Source organism: Ovis canadensis, chromosome 25, assembly GCF_042477335.2.
Source record: "Ovis canadensis isolate MfBH-ARS-UI-01 breed Bighorn chromosome 25, ARS-UI_OviCan_v2, whole genome shotgun sequence".
Classification (NCBI taxonomy): domain Eukaryota; kingdom Metazoa; phylum Chordata; class Mammalia; order Artiodactyla; family Bovidae; genus Ovis; species Ovis canadensis.
The window spans coordinates 44,133,667-44,157,364 of NC_091269.1; the positions used below are offsets into that span (position 1 = coordinate 44,133,667).

Consider the following 23,698-nt stretch of genomic DNA (forward strand, 5'->3'; position numbering starts at 1 on the left):
CAAGCCAAGATTCTCACAACCCTGGACAAAGCAGACTCTGCTGCTCCTGTTTCAGTTAAAACCAGCCTGACATTTCTGGCCAACTTCTACATACAGTTGCCAAAAACTTGGCCTCTGTTCACTGGTGCCAAATAGAAACATGGAGACTGAACTTTGGAGGAGCAGCAAAGAGTAGCTTTATTATTTTGTCAGGCAGAGGAGGCCATGACAGGCTAAGGCCCTCAAGACTTCCTGGGAAACAGGAAATGGTCTTGTAGCTTCAGAGCGAAAAATAGGCTGTCGATAAGGATCAGGACCGATGCAGTCTTGCATTCTTCTTTCCTCCTAGAGACACTGAGATCATTAGGGCTGGCAGCAGGTGGTTCCAGAACAGGTTCTGGTGGTCCTTGAGGTCATCATTCTGTGACCTTCCTTCTGGCATGAAGAATACTCACAAAGAAAAGGAGTGTTAGGGAGTGTTGTCTTCAAGAAGTAAACATAAGGTACATAGGACAACTTTGGCTAGAAAGCAATCATTTTCAGAGTACAATTAAGCAAGAGAGGGGGAAACAAAACATCTGTAGGAGACTAATTGTATGGGCAGAAAGAGTAAGAGCTGAAAACGGGCTAACGTAATGGGGGTGCCTCAACTAATTTCTGCTGCAGCAACATGGCTGTCTTCTGTCTCCTGCTAGGCCTCATACAGACCAGGGATGGCCTGTGTAATGCTTCCATGCACAAGGTAAGTGCTCAGTAAATACCACCGACAGCCCCAGCCTGGAATTTTCCACATTCTTCCCATGTTCACTCATCCTCCTCTCTCAGGAATTTCATCCTGGACCAGCCTACTCCACAGGGACATGATTCCTCCCCATCTCACACGCCATCTCTTCTATTCCTAGTGAGTTTGCTCTCCACAGCACTTTCTGCTTCACACCCAATATGGCACATTTGCACAGGCCTTTGCTCCCAAGACTGCCTGCTTTCAAATAGACCAGAGCCAGAGCTTGGTGTGTGGTATGTGCTTGTATCAGTCAGTACATTTTTAGTTTGTTTGTTTGTTTGTTTGTTTTCCTGCATGATGGAATACCCCAGAACTTAGAGGTGGCTTTAAAACATATTAGTTTATTTCATGATTTTTGTGGGTCAGGATTTTAGGTTGGGCTCATCTGGGTAGTTCTTCTGGTCTCAGCTTGACCTGCTCATGCTTCTGAGGTAGTTGCTAGGCAGCCAGAGGCTCTGCTTCTTGCAGGTGGCTATCAGCTGAGGTAACATGAGGCCACATGTTCCTCACACATTAGCAGGCTAGTCCAGGCTGGTTCACACGGAGCTGCAGGGTTCCATGACCAAGACTGGAATCATGCAGGTCTCTCAAGGCCAAAGTCAGAACCTGGACTGTGTCACTTCCATAGATGTATTGACTAAACCAAATCACAGCAACACCCTGATTCAATCTCCTGATGGGAGGAGCAGCAAAGTCACATTGCAAGGAACACAGATACAGGGATAGATAGAGAGCTGGGGCTAGCTTTGCAGCCTACTGCTGTGCTCAAAAATATTCCCATGATATCTACCACGTAGTGGGTAGTCAGTCAATACTTATTTACAGTGCTAAAATTTCCAATCACAATGTTTACAAACTTCATTCAATGCAATTAATTGGCAGAATTTTAGTCCTCACTCATAAGCTATCCATTACCACCTTTGGTTTCAGAATAGCAAAAGAGAGCATCAGGAAGACAAGCCTGTGTGAGGGGAGTCCCACGGAAGCTTCTCAGGGGAGAAGTTCGGTTGGCCCCAAACAGCCTCCTCTGAAGAGATCCAGAGCATCTTTAGAGAACTGGGTCCCCAAGGGACGTGGTCCAAGCCTGGTCACCTGATTGAAAGCCATCCATCTTTACCTGTGAATAGAGAGAGACTTAGATGTTAGCCAGGGCGCAAACACAGTCCCTATTAAGCCTGATAGCTTAGCAAGCTGCCTGCCAGATAGGAAACAATTTTGTGTGATGACAAAATTGTTATCTGACTGTTTCCTGGAGGGTCTACCCCTCCACTGAGCAGGATAAATTCTCAGGGCACTTGTGGAAGGGACATAACCTGTGAACAGAGCCAACAGCTCAACTCCTATGACTGAGAGCCCTGATGGGGAACACTTCCCATCAGAGAATCACTAGAATCAATCTCCAGGCCTCCTGCAGTTTGAACTGCATCCTCCCCAAAAGATACATTGGAATCTTATCCCCCAATGCCTCAGATGACATTGTTTCAAGATAGAATCTTTATAGTAATAAATTAAAATGAGGTGAGCAGCGTAGACCCTGATCCGGTAAGACTGATATCCTTGTAAAAGGGAGAAATTTGGTCACAGACAGACAAGCATAAAGGGAAGACAATGTGAAGGGGCACAGGGAGAAGAGGGCCCTCTACAAATCAAGCCAAGGGTTGAGACCTGGGACGGATCCTTTCCTTATGACTCTCGTCTTGATTTGTCAACCCAGCTAACATCTGGTTTCAGACTTGCAGTCTCCAGAACTGTGAGATAATAAACTACTGTTGCTAAGCCATCCAGTTTGTGGTCGTCTCTTATAAAAGTGATACAAGGCCTTCAATCTCTCCTTTTCCATTCTGTTCTCCTCATATTTGTTCTATACACCCCTTGAGGGAAAAGTACATTTGGGTAGAAACAAAACATGAAGTCTCAGTGACATGGATGAGGCAGACCCATGCATCATCCTTTGCCTCCCTAAGTCTTCCATCTGGGGCCATACCTCTGCCTAGAGCCAAGTTACCATAGCCAGAAGCTCAAGGTCACTCCAAGTCACTGCCATCCTAAACAGAAGAGTGGTTCACCCCAGTCCCTCTTCCAGAAAGCTTAGCCTAGTGAAAGGTACCCACCATGAGCCCCCCTGTTGATAGTGCAGGCTTTGCAAAGATGATTAAGAAGCAGTCAGTTAACTAAAGATGCTTGCTATTTGCTATGGAGAATAAGATTAATACAAAAAGTGACTATAACGAAGTGTTTCTCAAGCTTCAGACATTGCCATAGCACTTTCTGGATATTTGCAATATCTGAGCCACTCAACAATGAGCTTGAGTCACTTGTATGGACCCAGAGAGTGCATCCTACACTTCTTTTTCCAACCCTGCATTTAGTGGCATCATGTAGGTTATTGGAAATAAGCATGGTGACAAAACTTACAGTGTGGAAACCAGCACACACTACAAATCAGGACTTTTTGGAGGGAGGCTATAATACAGTTTACTTGCTGCTGCTGCTAAGTCGCTTCAGTCGTGTCCGACTCTGTGCCACCCCATAGACGGCAGCCCATCAGGCTCCCCCGTCCCTGGGATTCTCCAGGCAAGAACACTGGAGTGGGTTGCCATTTCCTTCTCCAACGCAGGAAAGTGAAAGTGAAGTCACCGACTCATGTCCGACTCTTCTTGACTCCATGGACTGTAGCCTACCAGGCTCCTCTGTCCATGGGATTTTCCAGGCAAGAGTACTCCTTTAAATTCATTTTTCCTTTAACCAAAAAAAAATGTTTATTTTATAGCCAAGACATGGAAGCAACCTAAATATCCGTTTACAGACAGATGGATAAAGAAGATGTGATATATATATATGTATATGGAATACTACTCAGACATAAAAAGAATGAAATCATTCCAGTTGCAGCAACATGGATGGACCTAGAGATTATCACACTAAGTGAAGTCAGACAAAGACAAATTTCATATGATATCATTTATATGTGGAATCTTTAAAAAAGAATACAAATTAACTTATGTACAAAACAGAAATAGACTTACAGACTTAGAAAACAAGTTATGATTACCAAAAGGGAAGGGGGGAATAAATTAGGAGTTTGGGGTTAACAGATACACCCTATTATATACAGAATAGGTGGAGTTACCCAACAATCCCACTCCTGGGCATATATCTGGAGAAAATGGTAATTTGAAAGGATGCATGCACCCCGATGTTCACTGCAGCACTATCCACAATAGCCAGGACACGGAAGCAACCTAAATATCCATCACCAGAGGCATGGATAAAGAAGATGTGGTGCATATATGCAACAGAATGTTACTCAGCTATAAAAGAAACAAAATAAGGCCATCTGCAGCGACATGGATGGACCCAGAGATTGTCATACAGAGTGAAATAAATCAGAAAGAGAACAACAAATATGTAATATCACTTACATGTAGAATCTAGAAAAATGAACTTATTTGCAGAGCAGAAACAGAGTCACAGATTAGAAAACACACTTACAGTTACCAGGCGGGTAAAGAGGGAGTGGGATGAATTAGGAGATGAGATTGACATATATACACTAGTATATAGAAAATAGATAACTAATAAGAACCTACTGTATACCACAGAGAACTATATTCAATGTCCAATAATGACCTACAATGGAAAAGAATCTGAAAAATACATATATATATGTATGTACGTATATATGAGAATCACTTTGCTATACACTTGTGACTAACACAACATTGCAGTAATAAGTCAACTATACTTCAAATTTTAAAAACGTTTAAAGGAAACTTTGTATTATTACTACAAGTGGAAACTTGTATCATTTACTATAGAAAGTAACATTAAAAATAAACAATAAGTCAATTGTATCTCAGTAGAAGTGGAAAACATTTTAAAATATAATTAAAATGAATCAATGTTATTAAATTATAGAAAATTATTGTTGCCTACTAAAGGCCTGCTTCTGGGACTTATAAAGACTTGTTCTCTTTATAACTGAGTCTAGCAAATGTTAGGGAGATGGTAAAGCGTACCAGTGCCTTGGTTAATTGAAGATGATTGAACAAGATTTTAAAAGGGAATAGTTCTCACATCAGTGCTCCTGGAGCTCCAGGAATTAGCTCCTTGGGAAAGATTTGTCATATTGCAATAAAGAGAAATTTCAGTTGAGCAGTACCAAGTAAAGAGTTCCAAAAACAGGCTGCTCCCAATGTGCCCACCAACTGCCGGGATTTAAAAAATGGTACTTGAATAAATCTTAGGGTGAGTTAAATTTCAATAGGCACAGAAGAAGAGTGAGAAGCCAGGGAGAGTAGGAAAGGAGGAGGAGAGGGAAGACCATTCCTGGAGGAGGGCTCAGTTTGAGCAAAGGCTAGGAAGTCAGCAGGTTCATTGCATTCCTGCCCGAGGCTTGGGTTGGGGGTTGGAGGGAAGGAAACAGTGGGATTAATAGGAAAGGGTGCACTGATCTGCCCACGAGAGCCTTCACTGCCAGAATGACGAGGGCGTACTCGATTTACTTAACTGGATGTTTCACTTAGCTGTTGCTTTGCAACAGACCTCACTGAGCATGATTGGCTCACAACCATAAATGTGTATTATTTCTCTCAGTTCTGTAGTGAAGCTGGGCAGTTCCATCTGAACTGGTTTAGCTGGTCTCTACAATCAGCTGGCACCTGGCTGGGGCTGGATGACCTAGGACAGACTCACAGCTGCATCTGACAGTAGGGCTTGCTGTTGGTTGACCGGCCTCTGCTCCACATGGTCTCTTACTGCCCAGGGGTTCAGCCCAGGCTGAAAAGCAAGCCCAGGGTGCTTTTCAAACCTCTGCTAGTGGCACAGTTTTCTATTACCTGATTAACCAAATCATGGCCAAGCCTGGAGTCCATACGGAAGGGCAACAAGGGTGTGGATAGAGGGAGGAGTAAACATTTTGGCACCAAGAAGGCATCAATCTCCCATAATAGGTAACAGAAGATCTCTGGAAGCCTTGGAGCAAGGGAGTGGTGTGACTAGGGAAGCACTCTGGGAGGACGGAACAGAGCAAGGGATGATTTGAAATGATAAGGATAACAATGATGATTTATACTAGAGTGTCACTTTTTCTACTAATCTGTTACTTTACTCAGTCTTTACATACATACATACATACATACTTACACAGGTACACACACCTGTTAGTAGCCCCATTTTAAAGATGAGGAAACCAAGCCATGAAGAAATAAAAGAGCTTGTCAGAGGTCATTGAGCTACTAAGTGGAAGCATTAGGATTCAATTTCAGGTAGCCTATCTCCATAACTCTGCATGTAAAACTACTGAACTGTTGACTGAAGAAAATGCAGAACCTAACAGCTGTGAGTTATGTTTTATTTGTCAGATATTCTTAGGATTTCAAGCCCAGGAGACAACATCTCAAACAGCACTAAGAAGACTGCTCCAAAGAAGAAAAGGGGAAGCCAGGGTATATAGGAGGTTTTGCAGCAAAACCAGGTAGTTGGAACATCCAAAGATTATTGTTAATAAAAGAAAACCAGATATCTCAAGTTAAGGAAGTTAACACTTCTCTGTGTATAGCAAGATGCAGGAGTCTGGGCTCACTGAATTCATTCCTTTGGTATGCGCCTCAGCTATCTGGGCGCAGTGTCGGTGTTTTCCCATCCTAGGTTTCCTTGGGTGTACTATGGGGTGGTGGTGATGGGGGTGACTGCTAGATGGGCTTGGCAGTGGGCTGCCCATTTGTCTCCATCCTGAGCTCCCTCAGGGCTTACCATCCAGGCGGCCGTAATGTGATGGCTTGGTGGCTGTGATATCCTTTGTTTACTGATACAGCAGACAACAGTTTAGTTCTCAAAACTATGGAAGGACTCATGAGAAAACCCTTTTGATGGTCGATGTGAGGAAGAGAAGGGCCAAATTTAGGGTAGGTGTAGAGGGGACAAAAAAAAAAAAAAGGATAGATTCAACAGACAATTATGAGATAGACCCTGCAGCACTTGGAAACTGATGTGAGGGGAAATGTATGGATGTGAGAGCTGGACAATGAAGAAAGCTGAACACCAAAGAATTGATGCTTTCGAACTGTGGTGCTGGAGAAGACTCTTGAGAGTTCCCTGGACTGCAAGGAGATCAAACCAGCCAATCCTAAAGGAAATCAACCCTGAATACTCATTGGAAGGACTGACGCTGAAGCTCAAATAGTTTGGCTACCTGATGCAAAGAGCTAACTCATTGGAAGGGACCCTGATGCTGGGAAAGATTGAGGGCAAGAGAAGGGGGCAACAGAGGATAAGATGGTTGGATGGCATCACTGACTCAATGGACATGAGTTTGAACAAACTCCGGGAGATGGTGAAGGACAGGAAAGCCTGGTATGCTGCAGTTCATGGGGTCACAAAGAATCAGACATGACTTGGCAGCTAAACAATAACAACAAAACTTATGGGAGAGGTGTCAGGTGTGGGGGACTAGGCTGTGCCTTGCACAGGATTAAGGTACCTGGAGGTCTTGCTGGTGTAGGGTGAATAAAGAGGAGGAGGATGTAGAATATGCTGAGAAGGATATTAAGGAGATGTCCATTTGGAGCTGCCCAACAAAGTCTTGTAAGTAGAGGTCAGGAGGTGCAGAGAGAGACCAGGGCTGGAGGTCAAGGCTGCAGTCTCATAGGTCAGAGGCCCTGGCTGAAAGCTGCACAACAAGGATCCTCACAGAGAAGAGAGGGGAGGGCACGGTGAGAACTGGCAAGGTCTGAGAATAGACACTAGAGCAACATCTGAAGGTGGGTGCTGGGTGTGAGAGAGGAGAAGTCAGCCCGGCAGAGAGGGCAGAAAGGGCTCGTAAAAGGTGTGGGTCTGGAGAGCTTCAGTGGAAAGTTGGGCAGCAGAGAAGCCAGATGCTGCAGGGAGGCGAGGAGGGAAGAACTGAGAAAAGTCGCTGAGTTTGATCATTTCGACATTGCCAATGAACACTGCTAGGGGCAGGACCAGATAACTATTACAAAACCACAGGAATAACAACACATAGCACTTAGTATGCATCAGGCACCATTCTTAGCATTTTACACATATTTATTTGTGTACGTCTTATAACGTCTTTGTCCTCCTCACGCCTTCCCTACTCTCAGACTCCTGAGTAATCCTCAGTCTCTAACCACAGTAGACATAAGACATGGTTTGTGGCCGCTTTGATCCTTCCCCTGAGTAGAGTTCTTCGAGGTCACATCCTCCTCTCCCAAGCATTTCTGAGTGTGGAAGAATCCTTCTGCATCCTCCTCTGAAGGCTGTATCTACCTCTATAACGAATTCCCTAACAAGACATCTCTGTGCTCAGCCTGGGTGAACCTCTCACTTACTTCTTCTGTCTTTGAACTTTGCCCCACAAATATATGCATCCTATTAAATTATGGATCCTCAAAAGACACTTAAAGCTCTTTGAAGGCAATGACTGGGACTTTTTTTTTATACAAATCTTTTATTGCATATATGATTTGCAAACATTTTCTTACTGTCTCTTCATTTTCCTGTTCATCCTCAATCTCTTTTTGATGCCTCCCACCCCAGCACAGGACTTGCATCTAGAACCAGATCAGTGTTTTTTCATTTATAAGTCAATACTCATCAGCAAGTTGAGAAGCCAGTTTAGTGACTGTATTAGTTATCTATTGCTGCATAACCAATTATCCCAAACTTAGTAGGTAAAATAACATTTATTCTGTCCTGGTTTCTGTAGGGCAAGAATCTGGGCATGGCTTAGGTCGGTCCTCTGGCTCTGAGTCTCTCACTGTCTCTGGAGGCTAAACTGAAAAGAACCCTCTTCCTGCCTCACTCACAGGGTTGCTGGCAGCATCCAGTTCCCATGGGCTATTGGACTAAGACCTCAAATCCTCATGAATTGTTGGCAAGAACCTCCCTTGGTTCTTTGTCATGTGGGCCTTTCCACAGAGCATCCCTCAACATGGGAACTTGCTTTATTTAAGCAAGCAACGAAGAGGGCAAATGGGAGCGTCAGCAAGAGAGAGTGCTGTCAGTACACAAGTCACAGTCTTCAGTAACCTAATCCAGGACTTCCTGTCACTTGACACCTCACCATGTCTGCTGTGTTCTGTTGATTAGATGCAGGTCAGTAGGTCCAGCCTACACTCAAAGGGAAGGGATTACATAGGGTATGACTATCAGGAGGTTAGAATCACTGGGAGCCATTTCAGAAACTGCCAACCGCAGTGGGTAATACTAACATTTCTTGTGAATGGAACAGGATAGAACACAACAGGGAGGTTCACATGTGATAAGCATATTATTTAACAAAACTTTTGTTTCAGTTTGATATAAGTGAATGAATGTACCGAGTCACAATAATGAGTGTGGGACTTTTTAACTGTAAACCAATGTCAAAAATGCTTATCAGCCACTGTCCTAGATGATGGCTCAGCTCTTTCAGCATTTTTTAAATTGAAGAATAGTTGATTTACAATGTTGTGTTATTTTCAGGTGTACAGCAAAGTGATTATTATATACATATAATTTTTTAGATTCTTTTCCATTATAGATTATTATGAGATATTGAATATAATTCCTTATGCCATATAGTAGGTCCTTGTATTTATCTATTTCATATAGCATAGTCTGTATGTTAATCTCAAAATCTTAATTTATCCCCTCTCCCCCCTTTCAACATTTTTAAAATTTCAGCTTTATTAAAGCATAACTGAAATATAAAATTGTGAGGTATTTAAAGTGCACATCGTGGTAACTTGGCACAAATATACACTGTAAAAGGATTCCCCCTACTAGCTAATTAAGATATCCATTACCTCACAAATTTATCTTATTTTTTATGAGGACATTCTCTTAAGAAATTTTAATTTTACAATACAGTGTTATCATCACGTTTTATATTAGATCCTTACCTTTCAACATTTTGAGTGGCGTTCAGTGAATGTTGGATGAAATGATGGATGGACAATTGGGCAAGTGGTGGATGGCTGAGTGAATGAATGGATTTATGAGTGGATCGCTTTACGGGGAGACGGATAGCTAGATGGATGCTTACTGCTCTTCCAAGACGATTTTTTAAATCTATTCATGAATTTATTTTTTACTACATTAGGTCTTCTTTGCTGTGTGTGGGCTTCCTCTAGCTGTGGTAAGCAGGGGTTGCCCTTTGCTGTGGTTCGAGGACTTCTCATTGTGCTGGCTTCTCCTGTTGCAGAGGCTCCAGAGCGTGGGCTCAGTGGCTGCAGAGCACAAGCTTCGTTGCCCCGAGGCACGTGGAGTCTTTCCAGACCAGGAATTGAACCCATGTCCCCTGCATTGGCAGCCAGATTCTCATCCACTGGACTAGCAGGGACGTCCTCTTCCAAGATGATTTATCAGGCCAAATTAGCCCACAATAAATTCTCATTGACCCAAATTCCAATATGATTTGCTTCGAGTTTATATAACACATATATTAACATTCAGAGATTTTTTTTATTCTGATAGTTAACTAATTCTTTTAACAAATATTTTATTTAATGTACACTTTGTCACAGGTACCTCATTGGGTGTTACGGAAACAGTAATCAGCAAAAGAAATATGGTCCCTGCTTTCCTGGAGTGTTGGTATTAGAGACAGATATTAAGAGGACATTCAACTACATCCTGATCAGGGTAGTTTGTGAAAAGGGCTTTGAAGGAGAGTACAGGGGAAGAGAGCAACAGGAGGGCCTGCTTTAGACTGGGTGTTGTGGGGTGGGGTGGCTCTTTGTGGAAACCTCATTTAGACTGGGGCTTGAACAAACAGTATGGGTGAGCAGGCCCAGGCCAAGAAGGGGAGAAGAGTATCTGGGGCAGGTATTCTGAAGCTCAAGGCTCTGAAGCTACAAAGCACTGGTGTTTGCAGGAAACCAAGAGAAGGTCTGTGAGGCTGGCATGCAGTGGGAGAGAGGGCAAAGGATGAGAGCGGTACAGAGAGCAGACTAGGCAGACGGGGCTGGGCTTGGTAACCTTGTATGGTCTAAGTGCAACTGGAAGTTTCCTGTGGCTGCAATGTGGAGAAGGATTGGAGGGGCCAGGAGTGGACCTGGGAAGAATAACTGGAGGTGCATTCAGTCTTCCAGGGGAGAGATAAAGGAGACAGACGGATGTTAAAACAGTTAGAAGGCAGAACCATCAGGACATGGAGGTGGATTGAACTCAGAGACTGAAAGAGAGGTGAGCTTTTCCCGGCTGCTACCACGACCCAGGCCTAGAAGGGAACAGATTGGGGGTGGGGGTGATTAAGAGTTCAGCATGTCCAGTACTGTGTTTGAGATGAGGGAGATACAGCTACCAGGGCATCAATAAGAATGCCACCACTTACCTCTTGTTGAGTCACCTCATGCCAGACTGGCATCCGCACTCCACATGCATCTTCTTACTGGCTCCAGAAGATCACTGTGCTCTAACTTCCAGTGTTATCTCCATCTTAACGACGTGAAGATTGAGCAGAGAGATGACATAACTTGCCCAGAGTCACATGGCTTGTACCTGGCAAAGTCAGGGATTCAAATCCTGTCCATCGACTCCCTCCACGAGGGTGTGGATTCCCTGAACAACCCCTGGGAGAGGAGGTAGAAGTTGGGGAGGGGCCTTTAAATCGTCATATCCCGTCCTACAGTGCCCTCAGAGAAGACCACACCCCAACAGGCCTGTCTCAGCCTCTCTGTAGATTCAGACATGTGTATGCCTGTCTGAGAGGTTTGTGGGGTGAGATTCTGCGGGGCTGTTTGCATGAGGGATCAGAGAGCCTCATGGGAAAGTGCTGCCCAGAAGGAAAGAGGGCAGTAAGGTGCTTAGCCTAAGCACAATGGGTCATATTTAAATATAACGTTATTTCTCTCTAGCCACAAAAACATACTTGTCAAGTGCAGAAAATATGTAAAACACACACACAAACCCACAGGCACAATGGAAAAAATAATCTATAACCTTATCTCTCAGAGATAAACTCTTATCATTTGGGTGCATGTCCTTCCTGTCTTGTGTTTATATATATGATCATTTTGAACATATGGTTTAGAACCCTGTTTATTTCCAAAGGAAGAATTCCTAGCAATTAGGCCAAAGAACAAGCATATATTCAAGTTTTTAAATGAGAATGCTATGACTTCTGGCAGGGCTGAGACTAGAGTGGCTTAGGAAAACTAAGGTTCCTAAGGAGACTTAGGAACACAATGATGCAAAATTTAAGGAGGGTTCATGTGCTCATAGCCACAGAAAGCCAAACCTTGACCGCAGATATCTGCAGCAAAGTCAGGGTTTATTTGCAGGATGCGCAGCTAAGAAGTGGGAGACAATTCTCAGATCCACTTCAACTCCGTCTTTGAGCGAGGGATGTTTTAAGGGGGAAGGACAAAGAGGCTGGGATTAATCATCGTCTTGTGACGTTTCTTAACCACGGTTTCAGGAGTCAGGATGTCTCTAGTTTACAGTTCTCGGCCAATCGGCCCATGGCTAAGAGGTCTGTGAGCTCATCTTGCCCTGGGGAAACAGCCTGAATTCGGAAGCTAATGATTTCTACAACAGCAATTTTAGTACATTAACGATATTATCAACAGCTGCAGTCTTAGTCATCTGACTCTGGTTAATGGGTGTTCAGTTACCACAAGATTGAGGTCAAAGGGGACAGGAAAGGGACTGAGTTCAGAGGAGGCAAGCGAGAGCGTAAAGTTTTGGATAGAGGTATTAATCATAAAAGGAAGGGGACTCAGTTTTAGGGGGACTCGGTTTCACACTCACTTGCCGCTGCCAATCCTACACAGGTCTGATAGTGCCTCTTTAGATTTTGCCCCACCCAAACCCTGTCCCTAGCTTCTGGGTCTCAGTGAGAAACCAAAAACTAGAGACAGGACTGGTTTGGAATCAAATCACATGCCGGATACGTCAGAGTGGAGAGTATCCCATCTAACAGTGCGGAAGGACAAGTACATCTGAAAATACACGAGTCACCCCTACTTTATTCTCATGGAATACATCACTTAGGGTTCATCTATACCTCCAAATACTTCAGCTTAGATAAGATAGGTTCTCTTCTATGAAAAAGGTGGTCTAGGCAAGCTCTGCTCCAAAAGATCGTCTAAAAATCAAGATGGCCAGTTACTCTGTCACCTTCAAAACGTTCCTTCTTTCTCTGGGTCCAAGGCTACTATTGCAGGTATACTATTTCTAAGCTGTCAGGGAGAGGAAAACAGTGTCTGGAGCAAGCCACTTTGCCTTTAAGGAGCTGACCCACATGAGCAGTCTACTTTACATCCGCTGGGTCTTAGTCATGTGACCACCCCTAACTACAAGGGAGGCTGGGAAATGTAGTCCATGACTGAGTGTTCTTGTGCTCAGCTAAAACTTGTGAATTTTATAACTATAAAGAAGGGGGAAATGGATACTGGGGAGTAATTAGTGATCTCTGCCCAGAGGAGGGATTTAGGGTAGGAGTGCCTACATTTTATAAACCATGTTTTTCCTGGGCAAGAAAAACAAGATTTATTTCTTTAGTTTAACCTCCACCTATTAAAATGTAGGTGTGCATGTGTGCTGAGTCGCTTTCATGTTCAAACTGCTGGGGTCCAGGAAAATATGGTTTATAAATGAAGATTTTATGTTTACAGTCTAATTATGAACTGACTGAGGGAAGAGTCGAGACTGACTGTGCAAGTATCCTCTGCATGGCACAGGACTGAGACCCTACATGCTTAGTAACTGTTTATTGATCCATCATTCATTTATCAGCAGGCCAGGAAATGAGTCATTCATCCACTCGTTTCACACCTTCTTGGAGATCGGCTTTTCTTGCCTCTGACTCCCCAGGACTTCGGCTGATGCCATCGGTTGCTATTCCAACATCCACCTTCTTCTTTTTTTCTCATCAGTAGAATTCACTTTTGTTTGGGGCACCAGGGTAAAAAGTAAAGACATCACTTTGCTGACAAAGGTCTGTATAGTCAAAGCTGATGGTTTTTCCAGTAGTCATGTACAGATGTGAGAGCTGGACCATAAAGAAGGATGAATGCCAAAGAATTGATGCTTTCAAATTGTGGTGCTTGAGAAGAATCTTGAGTCCCTTGGACAGCAAGGTGATCAAACCAGTCAATTCTAAGGGAAATCAACTCTGAATACTCGTGGGAAGGACTGATACTGAAGCTAAAGCTCCAAAAGTTTAGTCACCTGATGTGAACAGCCGATTCATTGGAAAAGACCCTAATGTTAGGAAAGATTGAAGGCAGGAGGAGAAGAGCACGGCAGAGTATGACATGGTTAGATGGCATCACTGATTCAATGGACATGAACTTGCTTGAACTCTGGGAGATGGTGAGGGACGAAAGACTGGTGTGCTACAGTCCTTGGGGTTGCAAATAGTCAGACAAAACTTAACAACTGAACAACAATAGACCAACTATACACTCATTTTCCCTGCCCTCTCTTGAAACTATGGGAAAGCTCCTGTTGTGGTCTGGTCAATTGTAACAGTTTCCTAGAGCTGCCATAACAAGGTACCAAAGACTGTGTGGCTTAAACGATGGAAACGTACTGTCTCAAGGTTCTGGAAACTACAAGTCTGAAATCAAGGTGTCAGCAGGGCAATTTCTTTGGGAGGGCAATTTTAGTACACTGGGAGTGAAGGATGAGATGGCTGGATGGCATCACGGATTCGATGGACATGAGTCTGAGTGAACTCCGGGAGATGGTGATGAACAGGGAGGCCTGGTGTGCTGCGATTCATGGGGTTGCAAAGAGTCGGACACGACTAAGCGACTGAACTGAACTGAACTGAACTGGGAGTGAAGGGTCTACTCAGTGTCTCTCCTTGGCCTGCAGATGACCGTCTTCTCCCAATCTCTCTCTCTCTGTCTTTTAAAAAAATATTAATTAAATTATTTACTTGGCTGCACCAGGTCTTAGTTGTGGCCTGAGGAATCTAGTTCCCTGATCAGGCATCAAACCCGGGCCCCCTCCATTGGGAGGGCAGAGTCTTAGCCACTGGACCACCAGGGATGTCTCTCCAAATGTCTCTTTACATTGTCTTCCCTTTGTGTCCAAGTTTCTCCTTTTTACACAGACACCCTATTGGATTAGAACCCACTCTAATGAGCTCATTTTAACTTGCTTAACTCTTTAAAGATACAGTCTTCAGGGAATTCCCTGGTTGGCCCTGACTCCAACCCTTCATTGCCAAAAGCTTGGTTTTGATCCCTGGTCAGGTGTGGCAAAAAAAATATATATATATATATTATATATATATATATATATAATATATATACAATCCAAATAAGGTCATTCTGGGGTACTGGAAGTTTGAACTCCAACATACCTTTTTGGGGAAGGGCATAACTGAACCCCTAGCACTAATGAAATAAAAACAGAAGTCAGTTGGGGGTATTTTGCAAATGTTCACTTTCCTGATACAATAAGACAAACTTTCTTCCTGCCTTAAATGTAAATATAAGAGCTGCAGCCTTGAGTACCACGTTCTGACCATGACAGAGAGGCCCTGAATCAACTCCAACAACCTCAGAGCTCTGGACTTCTTTTTCTTTTTTAAAAAAATATTTATTTAACTGTGTTGGGTCTTAGTTGTGGTACACGGGCTTTCTCCATGGTATGTGGGATTTTAGTTCCCCAACCTGGCATTGAACTCACGTCCCTTATATTGGAAGGTGGATTCTTAACCACTGGACCACCAGGGAACTCCCTGGACTTCTTATTACATGGCTTTTAAAGAGAGTTTATTATTATTATTATCTAAAAAATGATTCCATAAGATGTTACAGAAAAAACCTGAATGAACCTTTTGGCCAGCCCAATATCTGCAGGTGTGAATGCAGGAATGAATTTCTAACTGAGCTGCCATCTCCCGGGACTCTCTTTAGCTCACCTGCATTTGTTAGGGGGCCTTCAGAATCTTATAGAACATCCCACTCATCTGTCTCCTGGTGTTTTAAAGCTCATGTCACCTCCAGAGCAACAGCAAGGCACAGGCACACACAGTCTTTACAGAAATGCCTGAAAAGGCTGGGCTTTGAGGAGCCCCACTATTGGAATGCCGGGGGCCTTATAGCTAAAGGCAGAACCAGAGGAGTATTAGAAACACACTGATGATGGGGTGGACAGGGAAGTGAGAAAAGAGGCAAAAAGCAGATAGGTTTAGTAACGCTTCTTAATGAGGAGACGTGGGAAGGTGGATTTACTAGGATCAGTCAGAGAGGGGAACCTAGAGGAAGTCCCAAGGGAATTTCCTCCACTGCTTCCATACAGTGATGTAAAAATCCCAGGCTGGATGAAAATTTGAGACTATCTAGTGTAAGTATAGCAAACTCATATGCTTCTGGGGTCCAGGCAGCAGCATGAGTGATTGAAGCAGGCAGGGGAAGACTGGAAAATGGCCCACCACATGGGGCAGCTATAAATCAGCATCCAGTCTAGATGCTCTTGCCCTGGGTCAAGAATTATTAAATCTCATTTTTCAGAAAGAGCCAGAAATCCACTTTTTATGTTGAAATCTCCAGGTTTTTGCTTTTTTCTTAGGCCAGCATCTCGCATCACTTCTTTATTGATTCATGTGCTGTTTTACCGCAGTCTGTCTAGGGAAGACGCTGGTGAAGGGGGGTGGAGCACAGGCAGAGGGCACCCCCCTACGCCTCCCCCCCACCCCGGACAACCGGGCCTCAGAAGGCAGCCTCCTTGCTCCTTGACGATCTGGGCAATAGAGCTGGAGAGTCCTGCGTGATCCTGTCCCCCTCAAGGAGCCTGTCTGGCTGTTCTGCACAGGGATCTCCAGGTTTCTAATGTGCGAAACTCATTAGGTGATTTTGAATGATATGTGAGCCAAATAATAACACCTGTGAATTAGATGTGATCAGCCAGAGTGCCACACCATTTCCTCCTCCCCCTGCATTGTCCTTTCTCTGACCATGAAGGTGGAAACTCATAGGAAGGACACTGTCAAGAAAGTTGCCTGGTGATCAAAATACAAGATATTCTTTTGCAAGGAGAAAGGAGTCTGGAGCTTTGAAGAGAAACATCCTTATGTCAAGCCATGGGTGGCTCATGTGACTATTGTATGGACACATATTATTCCCATCAAAGATGCCCCCCCAAATGCATTTTTAGCTTCAGTTGTCTAGCTCCGTCACAATAAAATCAAGACTTTAAAAAAACACATCTGTTTATTCATTTGACTGCACCATGTCTTAGTACTGGCAATCTTTGTTGCGGCATGCCAGCTTTTCAGTTGCAGCATGTGGAGGTCTCTTTCCCTGAACCAAGATAGAACCCCAGCCCTCTGCTTTGGGAGTTTGGAGTCTTAGCCACTAAATCACTAGGGAAATCCCCAAAGTGAGTTTTCAGTACTACAAAATCCATTTTCCACCCGTCACTTTAACCTCTAGCCACCAAACAATCCAGCCCCTGTCTATATCCTGAGCCTTTTTGACCCTGAATGTTCTACAAATCACTTATTTATTCAACGGATATCTACTGAACACCTACCTGTGCTAGGCACCGTACTAGTCTCTTGGGAAATACAGAGACCACGACAGGCTGCTTCCCTGGCACTTACAATCTGGGGGAGGGGGGCAGCTATGAATTAAATAATCACACACTTATAACTATGTAAGCCATGAAGTGGCGAGGCACACAGTGGCCTGAGAACCTCTAATAAGGAGACCAGCCTTAGCATCTTGGCTGATGAGAAATCTCAGTGGGGTGGGAATGGTGAGGGATGAGTAGGCATAAACTAGGTGAATAGTAGAGAATATATTGGTTTTCTATGCCGCATATAGAAAATAGTAATGCATTTACCCAGCTTTTTCTTTTTAAACAACAAACATAACTTAAAAGAATACCTTTGAGGGAGTTCCCTCAAAGGTCCAGCAGGACTCAGCGCTCTCACTGCTGAGGGCCCAGGTTCAATCCCTGGTTAGGAAATTAAGATCCTGCAAGCTGTGCAGTGCCACCCCCCAAAAAAGAATACTTTTGCTATCTCACAGTTTTTTGGGGGGTGAGGCAGGGCTGTGTTCTGACATGGAGACCTGACTAGAGAAGGGTCAGAGGCTCTAGCAAGATGGAGTCTTACATAACATGATCACGAAAGTGACATTCTGTCACCTTCGCCATATTCTGTTGGTTACAGGCAAGTCACAAGCCCCACCCACACTCAAAGGTGTGAACACCAGGAGTTAGGGATCGTTGGGTAGGGTTGAGGGGGGTCACCTTAAAGTCTGTTCATCACAGAGAACGAGCCGGCATGGGGAATAGCATTTGCAAAGGCCCTGTGATAGGAGGAAACACAGTCTGTTTAAGGAACAGGACCACAGGGAGGGAAGAGAAAGACAGGAGATGATGCCAGACCATGGAGGGCCTTATTCAGGATCCTAAGAGGTATGGGAGTTATTTCTCCACTGATATCCAGCAGCATATTGGGCACCTACCAACCTGGGGAGTTCCTCTTTCAGTATCCTATCATTTGCCTTTTCGTACTGTTCATGGGGTTCTCAAAGCAAGAATACTGAAGTGGTTTGCCATTCCCTTCTCCAGTGGACCACATTCTGTCAGACCGCTCCACCATGACCCGCCTGTCTTGGGTGGCCCTACACGGCATGGCTTAGTTTCATTGAGTTAGACAAAGCTGTGGTCTGTGTGATTAGATTGACTAGTTTTCTGTGATCATGGTTTCAGTATGTCTGCCCTCTGATGCCCTTTCGCAACACCTACCATCTTACTTGGGTTTCTCTTACCTTGGACGTGGGGTATCTCTTCTGGGCTGCTTCAGCAAAGCGCAGCCGCTGCTCCTTACCTTGGACGAGGGGTATCTCCTCACCGCCACCCCTCTTGACCTTGAATGTGGAGTAGCTCCTCTCGGCCCTCCTGCGCCCGTGCAGCCACTGCTCCTTGGACTTTGCCAACAAAGGTCCGTCTAGTCAAGGCTATGGTTTTTCCTGTGGTCATGTATGGATGTGAGAGTTGGACTATGAAGAAAGCTGGGCGCCAAAGAATTGATGCTTTTGAACTGCGGTATTGGAGAAGACTTTTGAGAGTTCCTTGGACTGCAAGGAGATCCAACCAGTCCATCCTAAAGGAGATCAGTCCTGGGTGTTCTTTGGAAGGAATGATGCTAAAGCTGAAACTCCAGTACTTTGGCCACCTCATGCGAAGAGGTGACTCATTGGAAAAGACTCTGATGCTGGGAGGGATTGTGGGCAGGAGGAGAAGGGGACGACAGAGGATGAGATGGCTGGATGGCATCACAGACTCGATGGATGTGAGTCTGAGTGAACTCCGGGAGTTGGTGATGGACAGAGAGGCCTGGTGTGCTGCAATTCATGGGGTCGCAGAGTCGGACCCGACTGAGCAACTGAACCAAACTGAAGAGGTATGGGAAGCCACAGGGTGGTGGTACAGATTGCCAGGAGAAATATCAATAACCTCAGATATGCAGATGACACCATCCTTATGGCAGAAAGTGAAGAGGAGCTAAAGAGTCTCTAGATGAAAGTGAAAGAGGAGAGTGAAAAAGTTGGCTTAAAACTCAACATTCAAAAAACAAAGATCATGGCATCTGGCCCCATCACTTCGTGGCAAATAGATGGGGAAACAATAGAAACAGTGACAGACTATTTTGGGGGCTCCAAAATCACTGAAGATGGTGACTGCAGCCATGAAATTAAAAGACACTTGCTCCTTAGAAGAAAAATATGACCAAACTAGACAGTATAATAAGAAGCAGAGACATTACTTTGCCAACAAAGGTCCGTCTACTCAAAGCTATGATTTTTCCAGTAGTCATGTAGAGATGTGAGAGTTGGACCATAAAGAAAGCTGAGTGCCAAAGAATTGATGCTTTTGAACTGTGGTGTTGGAGAAGACTCTTGAGAGTCCCTTGGACTGCAAGGAGATCAAACCAGTCAATCCCAAAGGAAATCAGTCTTGAATATTCATTGGAAGAACTGATGCTGAAGCTAAAGCTCCAATACTTTGGCCACTGATGTGAAGAACTGACTCATTTGAAAAGCCCCTGATGCTAGGAAAGATTGAAGGCAGGAGGAGAAGGAGATGACAGAGGATGAGATGGTTGGATGGCATCACCGACTTGATGCACATAAGTTTGAGCAAGCTCCAGAAGTTGGTGATGGAGAGGGAAGCCTGGCATGCGGCAGTCCATGCGGTCACAAAGTCAGACATGACTAAGCAACTGCACTGCACTGAACTGACAATACGATATACACTGCCGGTCATTGCTGCTCAGGGTTTCTGACGCTAACGCAGTGTGGAAAGATGAATGGCTCCATCTAAATCCAGCCAGAAGACGTGGATGCAAGGACTTGAATGACTCCCATGGAAGCTGCATGAGGTCTGCCCTGTTCGCCCCAAACCCAGAGTTGATGGAGACATGGAAGCCAGGCAAATTGTCCAGAGCCCTCACGGAGAATCAGATCGCCTAACTGAGTTAAGCCATCCACTCCGAATCCGACAGCACCACCCAATGATTGCTAAATGATTCCCATTGGAAACTCTAGCCTCCACCCAAGAGAGGGCAGAAGTGCCTCTTGACTCAACTTAGTGAGCACCCACTCTTAGCTCCCAGGCTCCTAACACTGTGTGCCTTGCCTTTGGGCTGTGGCTGGCACAAGGCGTGGCACACCATTCATTCTGGATGACAGTGCATTTCCATTTTACAAGTGCTCTCTCTGGTTGGAGTTCAAGTCATCCAACCCAGAACACACCATTCTATGTGATGTGGCTTTAAGTGAACTGTCCACTTTCACCCTGCAAGCCAGGGGTGATAGAGGAAGGATTGTATTCATGAAGAATCTTCTACTAAACTTTGAGATGGAAAGAAAATGATGAATACAGGTGCTGAATTGTAGTAAACGGGCAGATAAGAAACCAGCTTCAACAGAGGACTTTATGATACCTAATAACTTTGAACAAACCCTACCTCATGACGTCTACAGCTGCAGACTTCTGTTGGCATTAGCTGACACAGCCTCTGAAGGACGACATACCTAGACTGAAACACAAACCCTGACAGTCAGACATGCTGCCCTCGGCCTCTGGGCCCCCATCATCTTCTTGGACTGGGATTGGTGCCTAATCATCATTCCTATCTGCCTAACCGGGCTGAGCCTGACATTTAACCCTCAGAAGAGCACTCTGTGAATGAGGGACCCCTCCTATTTTTCAGATGAGGGAACACGTTGAGACTCATGGTCACATGGCAAGCAGGTGGGAGGCCCAGCACTTGAACCAGTGTACATGTGAGGCCACAGTGGAGCGTTCCCAACCACAACGAGAGGCGAGAGAATTTTCAGAGACACAGGTGATGTCAGGCAAGTTAGCCTCTCTGAATGTGCCTGTGTGGGCTCAGTCCCTAAGTCGTGTCTGACTCTTTGTGACCCCATGGACTGTAGCCGCTGGGCTCCTCTGTCCGTTGGATTTCCCAGGCAAAAATACTGGAGTGAGTTGCCATGTCCTCCCATGGGGCTTCTTCCCAACCCTGGGATCCAACCCGCATCTGTTGTCTCCTACATTGGCAGGTGGGTTCTGAGGCTTCTTCCTTATCTGTAAAACAGGCATAATAATATCCGCCTTGTACGGAAGTTGGCAGTATTAGAGATAAGATCTCTAGAAGGCCTAGAACAGCAGGTGACTCAGCCTCACTGTCTATAAAAGTTATTTATGATTATTATCACCATTTGTACACATTCGGTATTTTATGGGTCAGGAGCTCAAGAACGACTACTGCTCATCCCCCCATGAGTTCAGCGAATATGACAATAAAGAACGGGTACCCAGGGGGCTTCCCTGGTGGCTCAGAGGTTAAAGTGTCTGTCTGCAATGCAGGAGACCTGGGTTCAATCCCTGGGTCGGGAAGATCCCCTGGAGAAGGAAATGGCAACCCACTCCAGTATTCTTGCCTGGAGAATCCCATGGATGGAGGAGCCTGGTAGGCTACAGTTGACGGAGTCGCAAAGAGTCGGACACAACTGAGCGAGTTCACTTCAGCCAGGGGGCATCTTACCCTCTTTATGATGCAGGAGGCCTGTGGGCACAGTAAGAAGCACATAGAATGGCCAACCAGAAGCTCAGGAAGTCATAACCTCTTTCAGTCACAGTTTCTTTATCTGTGAAATGTAAGAAGAATAATATAGATAATAATAATGAAAAGAATAATAAGTAGGCTGCCTCCATCACAGGGCTGTGGCTCAGCTTAAGTGAGATAATGGTCTGAAAGTGCTTGTTAAAGTGGAAAAGTGTTATCTAAAGATAAGGGGCTATTATCCCTATGATGATACAGATCGGGTGTGGGTGGCCTCAATACAGAGGGCGGGGGAAAGAGCCTCCCTCTGCCCCGGGAAAGATGAAACCAGAGAGAAAGGTGGTAGCAGGTAGGTACAGGGGCGTTAAAAGGAATGAATCTGGGGAAGGCCTGCTAGCTAAACACTGGAATAATTGGCTACAGAAGGAGAACCCCTAATTTGGGGACACCCAGGTCACTTCTGTTATTTGAAACCAAGTTATATTAGTTAACATTAACATTTCCAAGAAAGGGCTCTCCAGATGTGGTATATATTGGACATTCTATCCTGGTAGTACATCAGGTATGGATCCAGAGGTCACAATTGCATCAGCAGCTTTCAAATCACCAACTATCTAACCTCATTCAGAGATAAGATTCTGCCCCCAATTCCAAAATTTTTTTCCCCCTCACCACCAGGCAATTCTCCAAGACCAACTGAGTACCCTGTACACTTGGGTCTTGTTTTGTTTTGTTTGTTTAGCTGTACCCCACAGCATGTGGGATCTTAGTTCCCCAACTAGGGATCATACCCCCACCCCTAGCATTGGGAGCATGGAGTCTTAACCACTAGACCACCAAGCAAGTCCCTATTTTTTTTACACTTGTTTTTTGTTTGGGTTGGTACCCTATAATTCAACTTAATTCTAACACTACCTGGAGATGGCATCAGATGCCACAGATTAAGGGCTCCCCGCCCCCCAGCTTGAGATGCCAATCTAAAGTCCCGGCTGTCATCTGTGTTTCTGACCAACCTTCTATAGATCAGCAGTTCCAGTTACCCACTCCTTGGATTTGATTAATTTGCTAGAGTGGCTCACAGAACTCAGAGAAACTTGCTATTTACTAGACCACTGGTTTACTATAAAAGGACATAGCTCAGACAGCCAGGTGTATAACTAGTGAGAAGCTGCTGTGAAACGCAGGGAACCCAGCCTGGCACTCTGTGGTGAACTAGAGGAGTGGAGGGAGATAGGAGGGAGGCTGAACAGGGACGGGGTGTATATAATCAGGACTGATTTGCATTGATGTATAGCAGAGACCACCACAGCATTGTAAAGCAAGTATCCTCCAATAAGAAAAAAAAAATACACTATTAAAAACAGAATAGCCAGATGGAAGAGATGTATAGGGCAAAGTATGAGGAAAGGAAGTGGAGCTTCCATGCTTTTTCTGGGCACATCACTCTCCTCAAGTCTCCATACGTTCACCAACCTGGAAGCTCTTTGAGCCTCTCTCTGTGCATCGTTTTTAGATCTTTATGGAAGCTTCATTACACAGGCATAATTGATTAGCTCATTGGCCATTGGTGATTGAACTCACTCTCCAGCCCTTGCCCTCCCCAGAGGTCAGAGAGGTGACAATGAAAGTTCTAGTGCTCCAAATCACCTGGCTGGTTTCACTGGTGACCAGTTCTCCTTCTTGGGTGACCTAAGGGCATTTCAAAAGTCACATTGACATCACAAAAGACACCTAGATCACTCTCATCCCTCAGGAAGTCTTAATGGTCTTAGGAGCTCTGTGCTAGGAACAGGGACTGAGAACAAATACATATTTCCTAATATAAACCACAATATTCTTAATATAAGAGATAATACACAGCCTGTACAGTTGAGGCCGCCACCCAAGACCCTCCTAATTCCCCA

General features: G+C 44.7%; 1 long non-coding RNA gene across 1 annotated transcript; it reads right to left on the bottom strand.

The window, feature by feature from the left end:
• Window positions 1–152: 152 nt before the first annotated feature.
• On the bottom strand, window positions 153–11,693 carry LOC138430291 (uncharacterized). Its single transcript, XR_011253094.1, has 2 exons — window positions 11,085–11,693; window positions 153–1,880 (listed from the first exon to the last, which is right to left on the bottom strand). It is a non-coding gene; the product is annotated as an uncharacterized lncRNA (long non-coding RNA).
• Window positions 11,694–23,698: the final 12,005 nt, after the last annotated feature.